Here is an 8613-nt window from a genome sequence, read left to right on the forward strand (position 1 = left end):
CAAAAATAAAATAATATTTTCTGTGTTTGTGTGCGCTTTAGCCGCACGTATATATATCAATATAACATAAATGGAGGACCAAACTTTCTCCGATAAAAATAAAATAGGGAAAGATCAAGAACCACTTCCTCCTAGTGCTGTTGCTGCTGCTGGGAGTTGTTCATCATCCCAGAGAGGAAGTAGGAACATCACTACTTTTACTAAACAATTGACCCTCCAACAGTCCCTAGCGATGAGGATGAAGTACGACAGCAGTCATCCTGAAGCAAAACTTATAACTGAGGCCTTGACTGCTATGTTGGTGTTAGACGTGCGTCCGGTATCCGACATTAGTGCAGTGGGATTTAGACAATTGATGGAGGTAGTGTGTCCTCGGTTCCAAATCCCGTCTAGATTCCACCTGCATCCTCAAAGCAGCAGCGACAAGCGTGCGTCTGTCTGTTAAAGGGTGGTGACACCCTCAAAGTGTGCTACACAAACAATTAAAATATTGTTCTTTTTTTTTCTGTCTTTGTGAATTGTGTGGGCTGTAGCCGCACCTGCATCCTTAAAGCAGCAGCGACAAGCGTGCGTCTGTCTGTTAAAGGGTGGTGACACCCTCAAAGTGTGCTACACAAACAATTAAAATATTGTTCTTTTTTTTCTGTCTTTGTGAATTGTGTGGGCTGTAGCCGCACCTGCATCCTTAAAGCAGCAGCGACAAGCGTGCGTCTGTCTGTTAAAGGGTGGTGACACCCTCAAAGTGTGCTACACAAACAATTAAAATATTGTTCTTTTTTTTTTGGTCTTTGTGAAATGTGTGGGCTGTAGCCGCACCTGCATCCTTAAAGCAGCAGCGACAAGCGTGCGTCTGTCTGTTAAAGGGTGGTGACACCTCAAAGTGTTCTACACAAACAATTAAAATATTCTTCTTCTTTTTTCTGTCTTTGTGAATTGTGTGGGCTGTAGCCGCACTTGCATCCTCAAAGCAGCAGCGACAAGCGTGCGTCTGTCTGTTAAAGGGTGGTGTAACCCTCAAAGTGTGCTCCACAAACAATAAAAATATTCTTTTTTTTTTCTGTCTTTGTGAATTGTGTGGGCTGTAGCCGCACTTGAATCCTCAAAGCAGCAGCGACAAGCGTGCGTCTGTCTGTTAAAGGATTACATCGGTGACAGCATCCAAGTAGGCATGTCAGACAGTCCGTACCTGTACTGGCAGGAAAAAGAAGCAATTTGGAGGTCCCTGTACAAACTGGCTCTATTTTACCTGAGTTGCCCCCCCTCCAGTGTGTACTCCGAAAGAGTGTTTAGTGCAGCCGGGAACCTTGTCAGCGAAAGGCGTAGGAGGTTGCTTCCACAAAATGTGGAGAAGATGATGTTCATAAAATGAATTATCAACTCTTCCAGGGAGACCAGCCTCCAGAACGTACAGAGGGACCTGTGGTTCCAGCAGGGACGAATTAATACTCTGTGAGGATGAGGATGTACACACTGAAGAGGGTGAGGAATCGGTGGATGAGGAGGATGAGGATGACATCTTGCCTCCGTAGAGCCAGTTTGTGCAGGGACAGATAAATTGCCAGCTTGTTTTGTGGGGGCCCAAACGAACCAATCATTTCAGCCACAGTTGTGTGGCAGACCCTGGCGCTGAAATGATTGGTTTGTTAAAGTGTGCATGTCCTGTTTATACAACATAAGGGTGGGTGGGAGGGCCCAAGGACAATTCCATCTTGCACCTCTTTTTTTTCTTTGCATTATGTACAGTTTGGGGCCTAGTTTTTCAATGCCATCCTGTCTGCCACTGCAGTTTCACGCCTAGATGGGTCACGTGTTTGTGCCGCCCACTTGTGTCGCTTAGCATAGTCATCCAGCTACCTCGGTGCAACCTTTTGGACATAAAAACACTATTGTGAGGTGTGAGGTATTCAGAATAGACTGGAAATGAGTGGAAATTAAGGTTATTGAGGTTAATAATAGCATAGGAGCAGAAAAACCTACAAATTCTGTGATTTTAGCTGTTTTTATGCTTTTTTTCAAAAAAATACAGATCCAAAACACAAAACCCAGAACCCAAAACACGCAAGGGTGGTTTTGGCAAAACCAATCCAGATCCAAAACACAAAGAAAGATCCAGATCCAAAACCAAAACACAAAACACGAAAAGTGGCCGGTGCACACCCCTAGTATATATATACTAGTTTTTCATTATTTTTCAATATTTTGTATTTTTTATTACTTATTATATATATTATCATGTTTCATGTACTTTCTGGTGTGTTTTTTCTACAGTGTCAGTCACAGTGTATTGTGCAGGTATATGCATAATACACAGTCACTGTATACTATGCAGGTATATGATGTATACATATCAAGATTCACCCAAGATTAGCATATGTGTGTGATTTACGAATAGACATATACTTTATGGTTATAGCTGCCGGCACGGACAGTCTTCGTGCTAGATCATTTTCATTATTCCATTATATGGCTAAACACTGCTCTCATGATCCATTTATAAACACAGAGATTATGGCATTTATACACATGTGTGATTGAAGGGCCTGTTAGACTTTGCATGCTGACGTTGTTTATATGTACTCCCTTGCAGTTACTATGATGTCTAGAAACTCAATGCCTTGACAAAGGTCCATGTTGGACCGAAACGTTGGCTGGCAAATTACATTGGTATTAAAAGCTGATTAATGTTGCTGAAAATCTGGAGAGTGCTTTTTTTCTTTTCATTAAGAAATACAATTTATATATATATATATATATATATATATAAACACGTAGATATAGGCGGCACTCTCAGTGTATATGAAAAAAATACTAGAGGATTCCCAGCCTCTTGCTCGTTCAACGTTTCAGATTTACTTCAAATTTTTCGTCAGGAACACAGAAATAATGCAAAATTCTTACCTTAAATATCAGTGAAAGACTCCCTCCACCGTGACTGATCATGACTCCCTCGTGTCCGGACTGCACTAATGACGTCATCCACAACGCCATATCTCCGTGGAGCTGACGGCAGACACCGGACTCGAGGTTGCCAGGCAACACGAACTGACAACAAAAATACCACATGTAATGAACACCAACATTAAAAGACATCCAAGTAGATAGAGACAAAACAGAAGGACATTACATATGCGTATAGAAAAACTATGACCTATATCAGGCCATACAATATCGCTAAAGGGCTAACAGAAATTGTCCTAAGAACAAGCAAAGTTTAAGAGCATATGCTGTAAAGATCAAGTATATGGGAAAAAGAATTATATCAAATACAGGAAAGTATAGTTACAGAAAACAAGTCAATGATAAGTTTTCATTCAGACCAAAAGGTCTGACAGTGTTCAAATCATGTATCCAGCGAGCCTCTCTTTGCAATAGGTTTCTGGCACGATCTCCTCCTTTGATGTTAGGTGGAATGTAATCAATCATCTTGTATTTAAGAGAGGATAAATTGTGGCCAAATTCCTTAAAGTGTCTGGCCACTGGTTGTTCCGTGGTCCTTCCTTCTAGTGCCAGACGTATGGCGCTTCTGTGCAGAGCCATTCTCTCTTTAAATTGTCTTGTGGTTTTGCCTATGTAGTATAAACCACACAGGCATTTGATGTAATAAATTACAAACTGGCTACTACACGTGAGTCTATGCTTAATTAATATTTTGTTTCCGGTATGAGGATGATAGAAGGAATCTCCCGTCTCCAAATAGCCGCATGTGGTACAACCAAGGCATTTAAAGTTTCCCATTTTCTTGTTCAAAAAATGTGAAGGTTTCATTTTACCCATGTTTGTTATATCTGTCTTAACGACCATGTCTCTGATATTACGTCCCCTTTTATGACATGGTAAAAGTTGTGCATGTTTCAACAATGGCAAAGAGTCGTCCATATTAATGATGGGCCAGAATCTTTTGGCTGTTCTTTTCAAACTATCACTAGCCACAGAAAATTAATTTAACCAGATAATCGTGTTATCAGTGACTCTCTTTACTGATGTTTTTTGCAGCATATCTTTTCTAGGTATAGCTGAAGCTTTTTCTCTTGCTTGTTTTAGCAATGATCTGGGATATCCCCTGCGGAGGAATTTATTGTATACAATCTCCATATGTTTCTTTTCATCCTCAGGATCTGAACAAATCCGTCAAACTCTTAAGAATTGCGAATAGAGTAGTCATTTTTAAGTGATCCAGGGTGGCAACTGGTAGCCAAGAGAAAATTATTGGCATCTGTGGGCTTTTGATCTACCGAAGTTCTCAATTTGCCTTCATCACATGTGACCAGTACATCAAGGAAATGTATTTCTCTCTGGTCTATTTCAAAAGTAAATTTGATGTTTTTATCCATGGAATTCACCGCTGTCATCATATCTAGGAATCCTTCCTTAGTACCCCTCCATAGCATAAACACGTCATCTATATAGCGTGTGTAGAAAAGGATATTAGAAGTGTATTCCTGATTTTCCAGGAACATCCCCTTTTCCACTTTGAACATGAACGTGTTCGCATAAGCTGGAGCCATGCAAGAACCAATTGCGCAGCCCGATGTTTGGATGTAAAATTCACCGTTGAAGAGAAAATTATTTCTAGTAAGTACTCTATCAAGTTATTACTCTATGAATGAGCAAAAGGCTGGGAATCCTCTAGTATTTTTTTCATATACACAGAGAGTGCCGCCTATATCTACGTGTTTGTACTTTTGATATCCATCTGGGGAAGGCACCCAGGACTTTTCTACTATATACAGCGGGAGTGCCGAGCGTGCATATATATATACAGTCAGGTGCATAAATATTGGGACATTAACATAATTTTCATATTTTGGCCTCTATTCACCACCACAATGGCTTTGAAATGAAACAAACAAGATGTGCTTTAACTGCAGACTTTCAGATTTAATTTGAGGGTAATTACATCCAAATCAGGTGAACGGTGTAGGAATTACAATGGTTTCTATATGTGCCTCCCACTTTTTAAGAGGCCAAAAGTAATGGGACAAACTAAACAATCCTAAATCTAACTTTCACTTTTTAATACTTTGTTGCAAATCCTTGCAGGCAATTACAGCCTGAAGTCTGGAACGCATAGACATCACCAGATGCTGGGTTTCATCCCTGGTGATGCTCTGCCAGGCCTCTACTGCAAATGTCTCCAGTTCCTGCTTGTTCTTGGGGCATTTTCTCTTCAGTTTTGTCTTCATCAAGTGAAATGCATGCTCAATCGGATTCAGGTCAGGGGATTGACTTGGCCATTGCATAGCATTCCACTTTTTAGCCTTAAAAACCTCTTTGGTTGCTTTTGCAGTATGCTTCGTGTCATTGTCCATCTGCACTGTGAAGTGCTGTCCAATGAGTTCTGAAGCATTTGACTGAATATGAGCATATAATATTGCCCGAAACACTTCATAATTCATTCTGCTGCTTTTGTCAGCAGTCACATCATCAATAAATACAAGGGAACCAGTTCCATTGGCAGCCATACATGCCCACGCCATGACACTACCACCACCATGCTTCACTGATGACGTGGTATGTTTTGGATCATGAGCAGTTCCTTTCCTTCTCCATACTCTTCTCTTCCCATCACTCTGGTACAAGTTGACCTTTGTCTCATCTGTCCATAGGATGTTGTTCCAGAACTGTAATGGCTTTTTTAGATGTTGTTTGGCAAACTCTAATCTGGTCTTCCTGTTTTTTGAGGCTCACCAATGGTTTACATCTTGTGGTGAACCCTCTATATTTACTCTTGTGAAGTCTTCTCTTGATTGTTGACTTTGACACATATACACCTACCTCCTGGAGAGTGTTCTTGATTTGGCCAACTGTTGTGAAGGGGTTTTTCTTCACCAGGGAAATAATTCTTCTGTCATGTACCACAGTTGGTTTCCGTGGTCTTCCGGGTCTTTTGGTGTTGCTGAGCTCTCCGGTGCATTCTTTCTTTTAAGAATGTTCCAAACAGTTGATTTGGCCACACCTAATGTTTTTGCTATGTCTCTGTTTTGATTTTTCAGCCTAATGATGGCTTGCTTCACTGATAGTGACAGCTCTTTGGATCTCATATTGAGAGTCGACAGCAACTGATTACAAATGCAAATGTCACACCTAGAATCAACTCCAGACCTTTTACCTGCTTAATTGATAATGAAATAACGAGGGAATAGCCCACACCTTTCCTAGAAATATCTTTTGAGTTGATAGTCCCATTATTTTTGGCCCCTTAGAAAGTGGGAGGCACATATAGAAACCGTTGTAATTCCTACACCGTTCACCTGATTTGGATGTAATTACCCTCAAATTAAATCTGAAAGTCTGCAGTTAAAGCACATCTTGTTTGTTTCACTTCAAAGCCATTGTGGTGGTGAATAGAGGCCAAATTATGAAAATTCTGTCAATGTCCTAATATTTATGCACCTGACTGTAAATATATATATATATATAAAATGCAAGCGGCGGCACTCACAGGACTTCCACTGTCTTTAAATTATTAAACGCTGGTCTAAGCGGTCAATAATTTAAAGACAGTTGAAGTCCTGTTGTGAGTGCAGCAGCTTGCATTATACATTTCAATGGAGGATGCTACTCCGGGGAGGGCACCAAGGCAAGGTTTGGATTCTCATTGTGGAGTGCCGGTCTTGGTACTATCTATAGATATATGTAGCTATATAGCAGGCAAATTTGTAAGTTGATAATTTTGTATGGCCCACGAATGATTTTATAAATATCCAAATGGCCCTTGGCAGAAAAAAGGTTCCCCACCCCTGATATAATGCTTGATTGATTTCAATAAAACAGACTTCTCTAAACCCAATATGGATATTTCTGGTAACAAAGTAAAATTATACTTAACATAGATGCAAGGATGGATAAAATGTAGCTAATAATACATAAAACCACTAATAATAAAATGTATCGAGCTGCTGCCACATCTGAATAGTGGGCTTAAACTATTGATCTGAGTTTATAATAAAAATAATAGTCCCATATATGAAAATATATGAAATAGTTACTATTTCCTATCTTTTCATATATGGAAACTCATGGGGGCGTGGTCAAATCTGGGAGAGTTGCCATGCCCCCTCCCAAAAAATATAAAAAAATCCTATGTGCTGCAAAGGAGGACCTTTGTTTCCCTCAACAGCTCTGCACCCCCCTAGCGATGCCACTGCCAGCCTACAGAATATCCTCCTAATAATCAAACTCACAGGCTGCAAATAGTTGTGATAAGAAATAATAATTACCAGGTCTGGAACCTGATAATTAATATGTCCCTTAAAGCAGTATGGGTTCCCGACTATAGATAGACAGTAATTAGTTAGACAATGTTTAGATAGACACCATATGTTATACAGTGAATAGTTAGACAGGGGCAAAAGTCAGACACTAAAGTTTGACATGTAAAAAGGTTGACAGGTATAATAGGTCAACAGGGTCAAAAGTTCAAAATGAAAATGGTCAACACAAAAATGGTTGACATTTAAATTTTTTTTCGTTAGGGTGGGATATTTACTGGAGGGTTAAGGTTAGGCACGGTTAGGCACTTACCCAGATGGTTAGAGTTAGGCACCAGGATTGAGGTTTAGGGTTAGGCACTTACCCAGACGGTTAGGGTTAGGCACCTGGAGGGAGGGTTAGGGTTAGGCACCTGGAGGGAGGGTTAGGGTTAGGCACCAAGGGGAGGGTTAAGGTGGGTACACACCTGACAGATATATTTGCAGATGATGGTCGTTCATACACACTGAACGGCTATCATCTGCTTGTGCCCGCGGGTCCCAGCACCTGGCGGCTGTTGGGCGGGTCTGGGGCATTTCCCACCATCCTCCTCGCAGCAGCCGCTGTGTTTGTATGGGCGGTTTGCAGACCGACCGTACACACTTGCCGATGGACAGATATGTCTACAGATATATCTGTCCATCGGCTGTGCAGCACAGCCAATCCGATATGTCAGTGAACGCCGACGTTCACTGACATATCGCGGGTAAACACAGGCAGACGGGCAGCAGATATATTGGCTGATCAATTGATCGGCCAATGTATATGTCAGTGTGTATCCAGTTAGGGTGAAGATTAGGGAAAAAAATAAAATAAATTGTCGACCATTTTTAGTGTGTCTGACTTTTGTCCCTGTTTAACTTTTGTCCCTGTCTAACTATTCCCTGTCTAACATCTGGTGTCTATCTAATTACTGTCTCTCTCTTATACCACACCCAAGCAGTACAGTTAATTGTTTCTTTTTTGACATGCCTGCACTTGTGTGTCACACTGCTGTCATAGTAGTGATTTTAGTTGCTGCTTATAAATACACAGGTGAAGCATAATTCTGGCATTTTGTGGAGATAAGTATTCTAGAACTTAAAGTGATGTCCAGTGACATATTTTACCTATGGGTTCCAGTAAAATCCGCTACTTCAGTGACCAGTTCAGACCGTGTCTGCACTGGCTACACTGTGCCTGGAGGTGGCTTCCCATTGGAAGCGCCACCTGCAAATCATGCAAAGGACAGGCAGCCCCAAGGGGAGGTGTCTCCTCCCTCTGGGACTACCAGTCCAGTCTGAGATTAGCAGAGAGCAGCTGCTCTGCCTTTCGGGCAGCCCTTCAGGGCTCCTCTGGGCTGCATCCAATGCAGCCCCCAGA

Source organism: Taudactylus pleione, unplaced genomic scaffold, assembly GCF_031769625.1.
Source record: "Taudactylus pleione unplaced genomic scaffold, aTauple2 ptg001314l, whole genome shotgun sequence".
Lineage (NCBI taxonomy): Eukaryota > Metazoa > Chordata > Amphibia > Anura > Myobatrachidae > Taudactylus > Taudactylus pleione.